The sequence below is a fragment of the Schistocerca americana genome, chromosome 8, assembly GCF_021461395.2.
Source record: "Schistocerca americana isolate TAMUIC-IGC-003095 chromosome 8, iqSchAmer2.1, whole genome shotgun sequence".
Classification (NCBI taxonomy): Eukaryota; Metazoa; Arthropoda; class Insecta; order Orthoptera; family Acrididae; genus Schistocerca; species Schistocerca americana.
Window position 1 is genome coordinate 472,796,663 of NC_060126.1, and position 14,497 is coordinate 472,811,159.

Here is a 14,497-nt window from a genome sequence, read left to right on the forward strand (position 1 = left end):
TCTTGTCCTAGAGCCTTAAGGGGTATTCAGACACAACCTGAGGTGTGTATATATAGCTTTCTTTCAATTTTTTAAATGATTTATTATAGCGTTCCACAATCTTAACGCCTTTCCTAGCCGGATAATTTACAACTTTTACTTTAGAAACAAGATACAGAGTGTTGACAGCATCTTCATTTACATGCCAATGTGAAGAAACCGTCTTAAACAATTTGTAACTGAAATCAGCTTCTTTAAAGTTGCTCTTACTTTACTATAAACGAGCGGTTCAATCCCACTAGGCCAAATTTTTTAGATCTGGTCGACCCCTACTTACGTATCTTCGCCTGCTGTTTGCTTCACGATTCAGCTTAGTGACTGTTTAAATTCGCGATTGAGAAGATTGTGATACAACAGGGGATAGGAACCATAAATGATTCTTCAGTTTTTTGTAACGCCACATGTGTGTTAAAACTATCGACTACGTGATATATAAAAGATTCGAAAAAATCATGAAATCTAAATACAGTACTTTGGCTTTCGAGATACGTAGTGGTAACGAAATTGCAAATAGAACAAATTGCATTCTAATCTTGAAGTTGAACTCAAACTTCGTCACTGAACATAATTTTTTTTTCAACACACAAATGGTTTTCACAATCCACCTTGCATGACGAATCTCCTTACAACACGAAAAATACTCCATGAAATGCTTCTTCCAGAAGAGAGTTTACAGGTAATTCAAAAACTTTCAGCATAGTCGTCCCATACCTTATTCCTGTAAGGTAAATAAGACTTTCCCGAAATGTTTTCAATAAAAGCACACGCACCTCTACAAATTATCGTATTTTTCATCGACAACTTTGTCTTGCACTTTAACATAGTAAGTTAAATGATCGAAATACCGGTAAAATTATCAGCATTGAAATAGCAGTGGATATTTTTTATTTTCAAATACATATATGTGTAAAATTTTTCAGTAACTACACTAACACGTAATTTGCTGAGTTGTCGACTTTAATATTCGTTTCACTCGTCTATTAATGGCTGCCTGCGCTCTCTCAAAAGTTCTTTCTCATATAATTGATTCCATGCATGAAATTTGCGGCCTCTTTAAACTGCTGACTAATCAAAAACTAGTTATCGTTTTCGATTGAAGAAATCTTAAAGGCAATGACACGTGCTGTGTTGTAAAAGTTTTTAACAAAGTAGTCTTGCTTCTTCTCATTGTTAATTTCCGACGACCTTCCAAAGTTCTTATATAGTTGCCACGGTTGCGGATACAATCATTCCATTTTTAATATGCAGTGTCTCAGGTCCTGTGTCGGAAGTCGTTGTTTTTCCAACACAGTAATTCACAAACCCCGAAATTGTAAAAAAAAAAAAACTATTCATATATTTTAGACATTCTCGTCAGGGGACTTTCTGCAGACTGTAATATTTGAAGAAATACTTCAGAGCAAAGATCACATTAAAATCTTAAAACATTTAAAATTTTTAGATCCGAGGATGACAAAATACTGTTGAAACCGGTGATCAATTCAAAATAAATACTTCAATTCGAACTTGGCTCCGAAGTAGTTCTTCAAATTGTAAAACTACGAATGTCAGTTTGACAGATAATAGTTTATTTTCAGTTGTTTCTTGCTAGTAATGCCCGCACAGATATGTATAATTTTCTGTAAACGAACTTAAATCCAAACCAGTGTACGTGCTCGACTAAGAGCTTCCCCGGAAAGCGAATGACGATAGAGGTGTTCCGCGGTGCGTCGTAAACAGGTTACGTAATCCGTACTTCCATTCATCCCTGCTTTGACCTCTACGTGAGTTGCGGCCAGTGGCCCGTCCCATCACTTCACTAATTTGACGCTTTCAGAGAACACATTTACATGAGGAAATCGCAGTAAGCGACGTGCCGACATATGGTTACCAGTGAATTTATCATGCGGAAGTAACACTTAGCTGTATTTGATATTTTTTCTGGAAATTTATCTAAAATCCATAGAACATGGTCAATTAGATAAAAAGGCACGGCGAACGAGTAAAAATGAAGGGTTCACGAAAAGGAACCGTCGCCAGTGAGTTCAGTTCCCAACGATGAAAGCGGTTTCCCCCTCTTTCTATACAGGAAAATGTCATTGTTGCGTGACTATAGTCTGCAGTATACGGGATAACTTATGCCGAACTTCTGTTTCTTGTGATGGATGGCAGCGTCCTATTAATGTAAAAAAAATTACTTCAGATGACTTGGAAAAACCAGTCCTGTAATGTGTGGATACAGATTAGTGTTGTGCTACTTTATACAGTCACGTCGATTAAATAACTACGCATAACGTTGCAATAAGATATGAAATGAAAGGGGTACAAGCCAATAGTAGAGAAGGCGAATGATCCTCTTCGGTTTCTTGCTATAATTCTAGATAAGTGTAGATTTATAAAAGAGATCACGTACAGAATAATGGTGATTTTCTTTTTTTTTCCCTTCTTCATTACTGCTCAAGTGTTAGTGATCTCCACAAACTCGCCTAGAACAGTGAAATTCAGAGACGTGCTGGAAGACCTGTCACTGGCAGGTTTGATAAACACAAGAGTATTACGGCAAAAACTCCGTGAACCCAAAGGGATTCCTTAGTGGAGAAACGACGTTCCTTTAGCAAAAACGTCACTGAGAAAATATGAACAGGCATTTTTCGGTTGAGCGCAGAAAGATTATACTATCCTCAAAGTACAGTTAGCATAAGGACCGCTGAAACTGATAAAATTTGTTTTAATTCAGCACATCACCGGTTTCGCGGCTTACACGCCCATCTTCATGTGTAATCTAGATATTTCAGAACCGAAATGTATTTATGAACCGTAATGAAAATATGTGCTATTATATAAAGATTATTTGATGACTTACACTGAAAAAACGTATTACATTAATCCCATAAATTCCCAAAGTTATCAGTCAAGGTATCGCCGTTCTGAAAATACAGTCAAAATTTAAGTCTAGGCGTACGAAGGATAATTGAGAAGGTGCGCCATGGTTCCAGAAGCTTCTTAATCTAACAAACTCGAAATCTGCTTTAACCCTGCAGCTACGGGAAGGCGTACATAGTATCGCAAATCTTGCTGAAAATCTTCTAAAATTCCAAACAAAAGAAGGCGGCAAGATTTTGAATCTATTGGAAGCAGTGGAGAAAAATCGTAGGTACATAAAAGATAGTACACAGAACACGCCCAATAGTTAGAGTTAAAGCGTCATAATATTTTGACCAACTTTGGTTGGTTGTACGGTTAACTAAGAGTATGTTGCAATGGAGCGGCCCGGCGCTGATTGTGACTTAAACATCGCGACACAGCGTCCACGTGGTAGTTACTATTTACCTGAACAGTCAGTGTTTCCTAGTAGCCTGTGAAGGCACGACCTACGTTCACAAGCTGCGCCTTCTGTATCGGGTCTGAGATAAGTATGAAGGCAGCGTGCCTAGTTTCATCTTTGTGCTTACGGTCTTGCATTATTTCCAGCGTTAGCTACCCTTATTAGGTACACCTTGGAAATCAGTGTTCGCCTTAGGAGTGCTTCTTTTTCTGATAGATACTTGCATATGCAAGGAACGACCAGTGCATCGGTTCAGTCTACCCGGCAACATTATTACAGAATACTTCATCCCCCCAGGGGGTCCACAACTCTTTTGTGGATACGTGCGTGGCGAGCTGCATTTCCTTTCCCCTCCTTGCTCCTTTCCCCTCCTTGCTCCTTTCCCCTCCTTGCTCCTTTCCCCTCCTTGCTCCTTTCCCCTCCTTGCTCCTTTCCCCTCCTTGCTCCTTTCCCCTCCTTGCTCCTTTCCCCTCCTTGCTCCTTTCCCCTCCTTGCTCCTTTCCCCTCCTTGCTCCTTTCCCCTCCTTGCTCCTTTCCCCTCCTTGCTCCTTTCCCCTCCTTGCTCCTTTCCCCTCCTTGCTCCTTTCCCCTCCTTGCTCCTTTCCCCTCCTTGCTCCTTTCCCCTCCTTGCTCCTTTCCCCTCCTTGCTCCTTTCCCCTCCTTGCTCCTTTCCCCTCCTTGCTCCTTTCCCCTCCTTGCTCCTTTCCCCTCCTTGCTCCTTTCCCCTCCTTGCTCCTTTCCCCTCCTTGCTCCTTTCCCCTCCTTGGTCCTTTCCCCTCCTTGGTCCTTTCCCCTCCTTGGTCCTTTCCCCTCCTTGGTCCTTTCCCCTCCTTGGTCCTTTCCCCTCCTTGGTCCTTTCCCCTCCTTGGTCCTTTCCCCTCCTTGGTCCTTTCCCCTCGCCCTCTCTTGGTGTCCTTGGTTGTGTTGGCCCCCACTATCCTCCTGGTTCTGTTGGTTTTCCAATTCGGCTTTGTTGCATAATCATCTCCTCCTTTTGGCATTCCTTGGTCCCCCTATGGGGTTTGACCTCCATTACAAAATTTCTCCTCCGTAGTGTGAGCCATATGGGGAAGAGCACCTTACCTAGTGTCTCCGACGTCACCCTCCTAGTACATTCCACCTTTTCTTTCACGTCGTTGTTTGATGCTAGGTTGCATAGCCAGCACGGTAGCCAGCCCGTGTGGTGGGGTCGCTATGTACCCTTTTGGTTGAGCCCCCTGAACACACAGGGATCACACTTCTGATACCTGAGCTGTGACCTCCTCATGCATGCCTTGGAGTGGTTGCTCGTCATCCTGGAGCATCGGAACTTCCGGCAATGGCCGCCGTGCGAGATGGCCCTTGCTGTGGCTGGGTGGCGCCCGTGAGGAGAGCCCCTGATCGGAGTGGGTGGTATCAGGGCGGACGCTATGCAGATGAAACGCATACGGGTCCAAAACTTTGGCCGTTCTTCTGCGGCCGTCTCTCTGCGTGGTACTGATTCCTCAAGTGCTGCTTCTCTTGCCCCTTCGGCCTTCCCTTCCGTGGCTACCCCCTGGGAGGAGGGTCAGGCCCGTCGTCTAGGGGCAAAACCTTTCCCCCGTTATCTAGTTTGCACCAGGACTGATGGAGATACTTTCACCAGTGTCAAACCTTTATCCTTTGTGGAACACATTGAAGACAAGTTCGGCGAAGTGGACTCCCTGAGCAAGATGCGGTCGGGTTCGTTGCTGATAAAAGCTGCTTCAGCTGCCCAATCTGCGGCCCTTCGTGCCTGTACCCATCTTGGCACAATTCCTGTGTCCATTACCCCCCCCACCAGTCTCTAAATATGGTACAAGGTGTGATTTTTCACAGGGACCTCATCCTTCAAACTGATGAACTTCGGGACAATCTCGGACGGCGGGGTGTTCACTTTGTTCGGCGTGTTCAGAAGGGTCCTAAAGACAATCGCATTGATACTGGTGCCTTTATCCTGGCATTTGAAGGGGATACCCTCCCTGAGGAAGTTAAGATTATGGTCTATCGCTGTGATGTGAAGCCGTACACCCCACCTCCTATGAGGTGGGGTGTTTTAAGTGCTTGCGTTTTGGACACATGCCTTCCCGCTGTTCACAGGCCCCTCTCTGTGGTGGCTGTGAACGTCCACTACATGAGGGCAGTCCCTGTGTTCCCCCTCCTGTGTGTGTAAATTGTCATGGTAGTCATTCTCCACGTTCACCAGATTGCCCAGTATATAAGAAGGAAAAAAAGATACAGGAGTAAAAGTCACTCGATCGTTTAACCTACACTGAGGCCCGTAAGAAATATACACGACTTCACCCTGTGTCCATGACATCTAGTTACGCCTTGGTTACATGTACTCCCCTTGCTCCCTCTTCCTTACCCCCATCCCGGACCCCTCTCCTCCCCCTTCCCACTCCTTCGGCGTCTGCCGGTCACGGGCGCCTCTCCCGGGATGCCCCTTCCCGGCACCTTCCAGGCCAAAGGTCTGCTGCCGCGCGACGACCGCGGGAGCCGCGGTCTGTCGGACCCCAGGTCGCCCGGTCTCTTTCTGTTCCTGATCTTGCTGCAGCTGGCTCCTTTATGCCACACAGCCCTCCTCGATCTCAGCCTGAAAAGAAGAAGAAACATAAGTCCCGGGACAAAGAGCCTCTGGTGTCACCGGAGGTCCCTTCCCCGACTTCACAACCGTATTCTGACCTGTCGTTCATGGATGTCGCCCCCTCCTTGTCGGTGACGGGTGGGGACCCGGCGGTATGACTGGATTTAGCGTGTTCAGCCCCCATTTAAACCATCGTTCTGTGGTTCTCCAATGGAATTGTAATGGATACTATCGTCACCTTCCAGAATTGAAATCCCTTCTTTCGTCCTACTCTGCAGCTTGTGTGGTTCTCCAGGAATCTCATTTTACTGATGCTCACTCACCGACCCTCGGTGGATTCCGTGTTTTCTGTCGAAATCGGGTCGGACCCTTGCGGGCTTCTGGTGGCGTTTGTACATTGGTCTGTACAAACATTGCTAGCACGTGGATTCCTCTCCAAACTACATTGGAAGCGGTTGCTGTTAGAGTCCACTTAGACTCTGCAGTCACAGTTTGCAATCTTTATCTCCCTCCTGACAGGACTCTTACACCTGCTGCCTTAACCGCCCTTCTTCAGCAACTTCCATGTCCCTTCCTCCTCCTTGGGGATTTTAATGTTCATCATCCCTTGAGGGGCAGTGCCTTTCCAGCTAGACGAGGTCTTCTTATAGACCAATTTATTGCAGACCACGACCTGTGCCTTCTTAATGATGGCTCCCCTACCCATTTCAGTGCCGGTCATGGTACCTTTTCTGCCATTGATCTTTCTCTTTCTTCTCCCTCTCTCTCCTCCCTTCACTACACTGGTCGCCACACGACGACCTTTGTGATAGTGATCATTTCCCGTTGATTATCACGCTCTCTTCCCGCTCCCCGATGGACAGGTTACCTCGTTGGTCTTTCCACCGCGCCGATTGGCCTCTATACACTGCACATGTCGTGTTTTCTCCCTCTTTGTCTGGTTGTATTGATGACGTCCTACGTGACGTGTCTGACGCAATTGTTCGCGCTGCTAGCCTTGCTGTCCCGCGCTCACCTGGACCATTTCATCGCCGGCAAGTCCCATGGTGGAGTACAGCCATTGCCATTGCCATCCGTGATCGCCGTCGAGCTTTGCAACATTTTAAGAGGCACCCATCCGTAGCCAGCCTTACTACCTTTTAAACGCCTCCGTGCTAAAGCCCGTTATTTAATCAAACAGAGCAAGCGGATATGTTGGGAACGATTCGTTTCTTCCCTTGGTTCTACTGTCCATCTGTCACGGGTATGGGCTACACTTCGCTCTCTCAAAGGTTGCCATCGGCAGTCCACCCTCCCAGGCCTTCACCTCCCAGATGGCATTTGTACGGACCCATTAGTTCTTGCACAACATCTTGCGACCCATTTTGCAGTGGCATCAGCGTCAGCCTCCTATCCAGCTGTTTTCTTTCACCAAAAACAGCGGGCTGAACTTCCACCTTATGTTTCACCCCTTGTGAGTCAGAATCTTACAACGAACCTTTTACTGAATGGGAATTTCTTTCTGCTCCCTCTTCTTCTCATGATACGGCCCCTGGCCCACATTCCATTCATAACCAACTGCTTCAACATCTCAGTGTTCCACAATGGCGACGTCTTCTTCGGGTGTTTAACTGTATCTGGCTCCAGGGTGACTTCCCTTCTCAGTGGAGGGATAGCATTGTGGTTCCTGTCCTTAAGCCTGGTAAGAACCCCCTATCTGTTGACAGCTATCGGCCAATTAGTTTGACCAATGTTGTTTGTAAGTTACTTGAACGGATGGTAGCCCGTCGGCTCAGTTGGGTCCTCGAATCTCGGGATGTATTGTCCCCTTACCAGTATGGCTTTCGAGAGGTCTCCAATCGATCATTTACTTCGCTTGCAATCCGCAGTTCGGCAGGCTTTTTCCCAGCGCCGCCATTTGGTTGCAAGGCCTATGACACGGCCTGGCGCCATCACATCTTACTTACCCTTCATCAGTGGGGTCTTTGGGGCCCACTCCCGATTTTTATCCGCCAGTTCCTGATCCATCGGTCATTCAGAGTTCGAGTTGGCACTGATTTTAGTTCTCCACGGACCCAGGAGACGGGCATCCCACAGGGTTCTGTCTTGAGTGTCCCTTTCCTCATTGCTATCGATGGACTTGTGGCCTCTGTCGGTCCCTTGGTCGCCCCTGCCCTGTATGTAGATGATTCCTTCATTTGGGTTGGTTCCTCCTCGATGGCATCTGCAGAACAGCAGCTCCAGGTAGCTATACGGCGTGCCTCTGCATGGACCCTCTCACACGGGTTTCAATTCTCTCCTTTAAAATCGCGGGTGGTCCACTTGTCGCCGTACTACGATCCACCCTGATCCAGAACTCTATCTTGCTGCACAACGATTGCCTGTGGTCCCACAGTTTCGTTTCCTGGATCTTCTTTTCGACAACAAGCTCACTTGGCTGTCCCATATCAGACTCCTGAAGGTAGGATGTTTCCATAAACTCAATGTCCTTCGCTTCCTTGCCCACTCCTCTTGGGGTGTGGGCCGTTCCCTCCTTCTGTCTTTATCGTGCTCTAGTTCTGTCTCGTTTGGACTATGGTTGTCAAGTTTATGGTGCAGCTGCTCCTTCCACACTGCACGTGCTGGATCCAGTCCACCATCGTGGTATCCGTTTGGCCACCGGTGCCTTCCCTACTAGCCCTGTTGACAGTCTCCTGGTTGAAGCTGGGATCCCCCCCCCCCTTTCTGTCCGGCGGTCCCAGCTTCTGGTGTCTTATGCACTCACTATCCGTTCCTCTCTCACTCAGCCTTCCTATTCTATCCTGTTCCCAGACCATGGACGTCGCCTACCCGACTCCCGCCCTCGGGCGGGTTTACTGGTTGGGCTCCGCCTTGCGTCTCTTTGCCGTGATTTTCAGCTTCCTTCTTTGTCCTGTCTTCCTCGCTCCCTCCCCTCCACCCCTCCTTGGTTAGTTCCTCGGCCTCGAATTCGGATGGATCTCCGCCGAGGTCCGAAAGATTCCATCCCCCCGGTGGTGTTCCGTTCCTTTTTGCGCCAAATTCTATGGGAGTTTCGGGATGCTGTTGTTTTTTACACTGATGGCTCTAAATCTGCTGATCATGTTGAGTATCTCTTCACGTCCTCTGTTGGCGCGGAAAATCATCTACTGCCACCTACATGTGGGGTGTTTACTGCGGAATTGGTGGCAATTTCCCAGGCCCTTACCTTTATTAAAAAGTCCCAACACAACCGCGTTTTGTTATGTACAGACTTGAGTGGCCTTCTTGCTATTGACCGGTGTTTTTCGCGCCATCCCTTGGTCTCTGCCATCTATGACCATCTTGCTGATATTCACCGTGCTGCTTGTTCCATTGACTTCCTTTGGGTCCCTGGCCATGTGGGTATCCCGGGTAATGAGTTTGCTGATCGTTTGGCTGGGGGAGCAGTCACTTACCCCCCCCCCCCCCCCCCCCATTTTCTGTAACCCCTCCTGCAGCGGATTTACGGCTTCACATCAAATCCCACTTCGCACAGTCATGGGCCAATTCTTGGGAGGCTACTCCCCCATCTAATAAAGTTCGAGCGATTAAGGTGACACCAGTCCCGTGGCGTTCTTCCTTTCCCCTCTCCCGAAAGGACTCGACCACACTGTGTCGTCTCTGCATTGGCCATACCAGGCTGACCCATGGTTTTCTTTTGCTTGATGAGCCACCCCCACTTCGTGGTTGTGGAGCCTTCCAGTCAGTTGCCCACATTTTGGTTGAATGCCCCCTTCTTTTGGTTCTGCGTGCTAATTACAGACTCCCCCACACTTTACCTTTGATGTTGGCTGACGATTCCCGGATGGTCTCTCTGGTTCTTGGTTTCCTCCGGGAAAGTGGTTTTCATTCTCAGTTTTAAGGTTTTTAATCTCTCTCTGGTGTTGGGGCAGGGCGGTGAGTGTTTGGGGTGTCTCCCACTGTAAGCCGTGTTGGGAGATTCCCGATTCACCTCCCTGACGGAGATCCTCTTTTCTTCCCCTTTTACTCTGTTTTTACTTTTTTTTTAAGGACTGGTTAGTCTCCTTTTCCCATACGTATTTCTACATTCTAGCGGTTGCACCTTTTAAGTTACAGGTGGTCTTGCCTATGCTGCTTCAGCATAGCGTTGGGTTCGTTCTCTTGCTGACTTCCCTCATTTTGTTTTTACCAATGACAACATGACTGCCCTTTTACGTTTTTACCTTTTTCCGTTTTATTGTTCTGACTTTCCTCAGATGTCCCATTAGCGGAATGGAGCATATTTGAAACACGGGACTGATGACCTTGCTGTTTTGTCCCTTAAACCTCAAACATCCAAACAACCAACCAACCAACCAGACTACTTCATGGACGACCTTCTCAGTTACCCTTCGCTCGTCCAGTTTTTTAACTTGGTCTCAGAATGAGACTAAGCAAGTTGTGTTCATCTATGATGGATTAACGTAATTATTTTTGTAACTATAAGCTTTCAAATAATCTCTCTACAATAGCATAAATTTGTAATACAGTTAGATTATACACTTCTGGAAATTGAAATAAGAACACTGTGAATTCATTGTCCCAGGAAGGGGAAACTTTATTGACACATTCCTGGGGTCAGATACATCACATGATCACACTGACAGAACCACAGGCACATAGACACAGGCAACAGAGCATGCACAATGTCGGCACTAGTACAGTGTATATCCACCTTTCGCAGCAATGCAGGCTGCTATTTTCCCATGGAGACGATCGTAGAGATGCTGGATGTAGTCCTGTGGAACGGCTTGCTATGCCATTTCCACCTGGCGTCTCAGTTGGACCAGCGTTCGTGCTGGACGTGCAGACCGCGTGAGACGACGCTTCATCCAGTCCCAAACATGCTCAATGGGGGACAGATCCGGAGATCTTGCTGGCCAGGGTAGTTGACTTACACCTTCTAGAGCACGTTGGGTGGCACGGGATACATGCGGACGTGCATTGTCCTGTTGGAACAGCAAGTTCCCTTGCCGGTCTAGGAATGGTAGAACGATAGGTTCGATGACGGTTTGGATGTACCGTGCACTATTCAGTGTCCCCTCGACGATCACCAGTGGTGTACGGCCAGTGTAGGAGATCGCTCCCCACACCATGATGCCGGGTGTTGGCCCTGTGTGCCTCGGTCGTATGCAGTCCTGATTGTGGCGCTCACCTGCACGGCGCCAAACACGCATACGACCATCATTGGCACCAAGGCAGAAGCGACTCTCATCGCTGAAGACGACACGTCTCCATTCGTCCCTCCATTCACGTCTGTCGCGACACCACTGGAGGCGGGCTGCATGATGTTGGGGCGTGAGCAGAAGACGGCCTAACGGTGTGCGGGACCGTAGCCCAGCTTCATGGAGACGGTTGCGAATGGTCCTCGCCGATACCCCAGGAGCAACAGTGTCCCTAATTTGCTGGGAAGTGGCGGTGCGGTCCCCTACGGCACTGCGTAGGATCCTACGGTCTTGGCGTGTATCCGTGCGTCGCTGCGGTCCGGTCCCAGGTCGACGGGCACGTGCACTTTCCGCCGACTGCTGGCGACAACATCGATGTACTGTGGAGACCTCACGCCCCACGTGTTGAGCAATTCGGCGGTACGTCCACCCGGCCTCCCGCATGCCCACTATACGCCCTCGCTCAAAGTCCGTCAACTGCACATACGGTTCACGTCCACGCTGTCGCGGCATGCTACCAGTGTTAAAGACTGCGATGGAGCTCCGTATGCCACGGCAAACTGGCTGACACTGACGGCGGCGGTGCACAAATGCTGCGCAGCTAGCGCCATTCGACGGCCAACACCACAGTTCCTGGTGTGTCCGCTGTCCCGTGCGTGTGATCATTGCTTGTACAGCCCTCTCGCAGTGTCCGGAGCAAGTATGGTGGGTCTGACACACCGGTGTCAATGTGTTCTTTTTTCCATTTCCAGGAGTGTATTTCGGTTCTTAAATATGTAGTTCGCACCTGAAGATGAGATTGTAAGACGTGAAACCGTTAGTGTGGACAATTAGAACAATGTATGTTCATGCTTTTGACCTGGGGGACTATGGCCATTCGCTATTGTAAGAAAATGAAACACCTCCAGCCGTTATTGTTACGTCATATATTTTGTAGATACCTGTTTCGGCGCTTCAGAGCACCATCTTCAGACCTTAGTTGATGCTGAAGATGTCATCAAATCTTCAGGGGCCAACACAACAGGTTTACGTAGACTCTCTCTATGATGTCATTTCTCCAACCATCAAATTTTGCCAGGTGATGACATTACAGTTACAGATGGTCTGCGTAAACGAGCTATGTCGGCCACTGATGCTTCGTATGTATGGACTAATGCCTGAAGATAGTGTACTGAAGCGGCGAAATTGGTAGCTACATAATAAATGACATAAAAAGAACGGCTGTAGGTGTTTAATTTTCTTAAAATTAGAATAAAGTTTTACCAGTTGATAGCGGAGTCTCCAGCATCAAACCTTCAGCAGCTACTGATATCCTGCGTGTAAAATATTTAGTCGCTTTTGCCTAGCTCCATATGAAGGTGAAAAAGGAAACGGATGACTAACAGTAGCACAAGGTACCTTCCGCCATGATTCGTACGGTGCCTTGCGGAGTGTCTATGTAGATACAGTTACAGATGTAGCAACGTTTCTTAATGCTCAGAGAATTCGACGTGTTCACATCACACGCTGCATGGAAAAGTTTTTTACAGATTGTATCATAGGTAATAGCGAAATGCGACACTCGTTGAAGTATACGAGAACAGAAGCAAAGACATTTCAGCGAACACGAGGCAGCAGACGACCCGTTTGGAAGATTATCGCGAACGTGCCTTAAACAAAAAAAAACGCCGAGCTGCTATCAACATAAAGACACAACAGCAGCCAGGCGAACGAGTCTTCCCTCTAGACGGAGTCGGCCTCCAGGTGATACCTAGCCCCAAGGAGTGTGAAATAATGTAAAATTTGTGATGTTGAATTGACTACGCATGTTCGTAAATAAGTTAAATTAAAAAACACACGTGTGTGAAATTGGACCCCATTGAGAAGGGGATTAATCGAAAGATTACATTTCGTTTCCCTTTCCACTCGCAAATAGAAAGAAGTAAAAAAACTGTCTGTATGCCTCCGTACGAGTCCTAATTTCTTGTTTCTTACCTTCGTGTTCCTTACCTGCAATGTCCGCTAGAGGCAACAGAATCTTTCTGCAGCCAGCTTGAAATCTACGTCTATCTGCATCATAATTCGCAAGCGAACTAATTGGGTGTGACGGAGGGTACTTTCGGTACCATTATCTGATCCCTCCTGCCCTGTTCTACTTCTGAATAGTGCGTGGGAAGAATGATAGTCGGAAAGCCTTTGTATTTGCTCTAATCGCTCGAATTTTCTACTCATTGTCAATACGCGAGATGTTGTGGAGGGGGGAAGTATTATTTGTCTGACTCCTACTGAAGTGTTGTCCCGAAATTACAACAGGAAATATCTCCGTCACGCACAAAGCCTCTCTTGTAACGTCTGCCTATAATCTCGGTGACTCAATTCCACAAAGTAGCATAGGGAGAGCTGTTACACTATAGAACCTGAGCAGTCTTTTTCTGGGTTTTGTTTTAGTGTCCTTATGGTGCTGCGTATCATTTGGAATTTATTCAATATACATGTCTCTTTTGAGTTCGAAAGATATGATACACTGCCGGAAACATTTAGTACACCTGGAAAGGTGTAGATTTTGATCCGATAACGGCATATACCACCCAGGGGACAGCACATTTACTGATGACCGTTTGAACGTCGTCCGCTAGCAGTGCAGCGGGATACCTGCCAAAGCGCCATCTATGTCTAAACTTTAATAGGGAACGCTCTCAGCCAGAAGGCACGGTGTGAAGCAAGCACGCTAACACGCTACGGAGACGCACTCGTGCTTCCTACTGCCAACAGAGACAAATTGAGGACTTCAGAGTGGCGGGAATGTCACAAAAGTTGGAGGTGCTGCATCAGCTGTGCAACGGTGCTGGTATCAGTGTTCACGTGAGCATTCTCACACCTGCACACGAGGTTCTGGGCGTCCACCCATCATAAAACGCCCGCCAGAATCGTCTTATTCTAACGGCAGCAGTAGCCAATCGTACAGCTATCACGGCACAGATAAGAGGGTTTGTGATCCCAGACGTGCCAACACGAACTGTTGCGAACGGGTTATTAGCATGCACGCCTCTAGCCCGTCTTCCACTCACGTCACAGCATCGACGTGCACTGCTCGACTGATCCCGTCAGAGGATCACTTTGGTCCCTTGGTCTTCAGCGATGTAAGCAGATTCTCCCTGCACGCAGGTGAGAGCCCATTGCGCGTACGACGTAGACCTGGTGAATGCTGTTTCGTAGAGTGCATTCATCCAAGACACAGCGGCCCCACTTCAGGCCTTATGGTCTGGGGTGGGCTAAGCTAAAACTTTCGTGCACTTTCGGTGTTCGTGTAGGGGTCGCTAACCAGCGCTCGGGATATGCAGAATGTTGTTAGACCCGTTCCTCTTCCGTTCTTGCAACAGGAACGTGACGTGTTGTTCCAGCAGGATAATGCTTCTCCACACACACTGC

The 14,497-nt window shown here is 47.8% G+C and overlaps 1 protein-coding gene across 1 annotated transcript in view; it reads left to right on the forward strand.

The window, feature by feature from the left end:
* Nucleotides 1–14,497, forward strand: part of LOC124545182 (alpha-tocopherol transfer protein-like) — a 148,531-nt gene that overhangs the window by 50,326 nt on the left and 83,708 nt on the right. The window lies entirely within an intron of this gene.